The following is a 3,035-nucleotide window of genomic DNA, read 5'->3' as shown; positions in this document are numbered from 1 at the left end:
CTACAACAACCATGGAAAAGATTCCAGCTTGAATACCTGCCTGATAGCTAGTGAGGAAACTGGGACCGTGCCAGCTTAGCTTAAAAGGTCGCAAGCACTGGTCAGCAGCTAAATGGTTACCATGAGCAGAAAAATATAGTTTATTGCAATAAACTCTCCAGTTTATCCAGGTCACTCTTACAACTTCAATAAATTCTCAGGTACATTTGTGTTCACACTGAAATAAGAAACAAAACCAAACCTTATACAACTCCCCTGGGAGCTACTTATGAGACTTCATGAAAGTTACAAACTCCCTGAGCACTGATGGTAAAGTATGCCCTTACTAAATAGACCAGCAAATACATTCTGCAATTCTTCTGAGTTATGATCATGAGAAAACCCCCACAAAATAAAACTTTTTTATCGCTCCCAGTGTACATAAATTCTAATGAATTCCCTGATGAAAAATTTGGTTAAAGGTAGAGGTGGGTTGAGAATATGTTCTCCCTTAAAATATCACCAGTATGCACAGTCCTAACGCTTTAGATTAAAAAAAAAGAAAAAGTAAAAAAAGAAAACCCAAGGTGCACAGGAAGTCCCAGAAGTATCCTACACTGTTGTTACAAGCACGTATTTGGCAGCTGCAGCCATGCTTTCAATATGTGTTGGCATTACTAAACTCTTACATCCCAGCTAAAATCCAAATCATAACTTGTTAGTCACAAAGGTATGTGATTATGTTTCCCAGGCTTCATTAGGTGACTTACAGAACTAACATAGACTGCCCAAATAAAATGTTCTGTACTTAACATTTGCATGTTATTAAACATTATTATTTGTATAGCTCAAGTTATGCGATTCAACTTATATCAGTTAGTTACATGCTTCACAGTGTGAAGGCACAGTTAATTCTAACATTTCCAACTGGCACGATCTGAAACCTTAGTATTTTTCCATGAACTCACTGGAAAATAATTTCAAATAATGAATCAATGTGAGAATTTCACAACTATTTGTAAATAGGAAAAAAAGATAATTGTTAAATGAATTATTTATTGAGAACTATTCCCTTCTGTCTCTCAAGAAGCCTTCTAAAAGCTGTAATGTGCTCAGCAAGGGAAGCTGTAGAAATGTTTGTTAAAGTTACAGCATGGGGCTCCAGGCTTATTTTTGGCTAAGAGACCTGTTCAGTCTCTAGGTAGAGCAGTTATTGTGTGGATTTCCTCACAACCACCAGCACTGCAAACTGAGGCTGGGATCAGAGAGTCATGCTGGATTCCTTCATTTCTGTTTAGCATACAGGCAAGGAAGAAAAGCTTTACAGCCCCAGTGACAGCCTCAGTAAAGCACAGGAGGCTGCACTGCCTTCAGTTTATGAAGCAGATTTGCACAGGTGCTAAAACGACAATGAACTAGCAAGAATATTATGCTAGTCAGGCAGAGGAAGGAATTGGAGGCAATTCTCTTCCCTGGCTGTTCCAATGCTGCAGTGCTAATGGGAATATCAAGCAATACGAGGTATTTTTGTCAGAAAAGGCAGCAAATGCAAACAACGAACAGATCCCTTGAGCAAGACTCCAGCTTTACCTAACCACTTTTCAGAGTCAGGTCAATATTAAGTTTCATGTGATACCTGACACTTTTCATTAATTTTGTGTTTTTAGGGCTTCTAAATTATACATTTCTATTAACATTACTTTAAAGGGCAATATATTCTCAGTCTTATCCATTCAGAAAAGTTTGCATGGAAATAATTTAAACTCAGCTAGAATAAATAATTCAAGCTTTCCCTTTTTATTACATACTAAGAATATCCTCTTGTAAGTGACAATTGTAATGTCCCTGCAAGGTGAAATTCTGCCCAATGCAGAAACAATCTCTACTGCTTTTAAGACAGTGTATAATCTATTTATGCACCCTGTGTTTTTTCCCCACCTGAAAAAATGGGCTGAATGGAGATACTCCTTGTTCAAGATTTTAAATTTATTTTTTCACCTGTGTTACATATTGACTCTTGATAGAATTTTAGTGTAGCTATATGATGTAAATTGTGAAATAAATAAGTAAATAGATAGGAGTAGACCCTGACCTGAACACAAGAGATCAGAGGCATAAGGAGTGTAAGGATGCTCTAGCTTAGCAGAGATATACCTCCCCCTACAGATGGCTTTGGAAAACTTGCGGTATTGTTTCATGCGCAATGGATAGTCGGACCTACGATTTTGATTTTTGAACAGCTTGAACATCAAAAAATACTTAGATTAGCTTTGTTTCAGCCAGGAAAAGATAAGGTGGGGAACCAGTGAGGAAAGTTCAGTCTTTCCATAATCATGAGTGGGAGTGGTTGTGAACTTCCTTTTCCTTTCATCAGCCTCCGTTTAGCAATTTGCCCCAACATCATTTCCTACTTGGTGTTAGTACTTGGTGTTTCAGCCTTATTTTTGCCACCATCTTTTCTTTCCCAACACAAACACTGAACTGAGAGAATGACGTAAAGTCTTCCACCCAAGTTTATGGGGAATCCGAATAACTTCATGTCTGTTTATTGTACATGACAGGGCTGATAAGCAATGACTAGAAACCCGGAACTAGATACCACTGGAAACCCAAAAATGTTGCTGCAATTGGTTCACATGAATCACGTTCCAGACCAAAAGCGAGAGTTCCCTACCTCTGTCCTTCCCAGGCTTTCACGAAGATTTTAGGGTCAATCTGAACTTGCGAAGGTTCAAATATTTTTCTTAGAGTTTTCTCGATTCTAGTTGAAGAAAATGTGAGACGGGAAGGGAAGGGAAGGGAAGGGAAGGGAGGAGAGAGGTGAGAAGAGAGAGGTGAAGAGAGAGGAGAATTCTCCAAAACCTGTGAAGGTCAGAGTGGTTCAAGGATGGCTTGGTTAAGCTGTGAAACACTTGTAATTCTTCCATCATCACAAAAACACAGTTCTTTCCAGAATTTATGTTTTTACCCAATTAGCCTTCAAAATAATTATGCTTTAAATATGGCACAGCTGATCCTATGCAATTCTTTCCCGACAGAGGCAGGCAGGCAGCCCC

This window comes from Pygoscelis adeliae, unplaced genomic scaffold, assembly GCF_000699105.1.
Source record: "Pygoscelis adeliae isolate BGI_AS28 unplaced genomic scaffold, ASM69910v1 Scaffold160, whole genome shotgun sequence".
Taxonomy (NCBI): Eukaryota; Metazoa; Chordata; class Aves; order Sphenisciformes; family Spheniscidae; genus Pygoscelis; species Pygoscelis adeliae.
Note: the sequence above shows the minus strand (reverse complement) of the source record.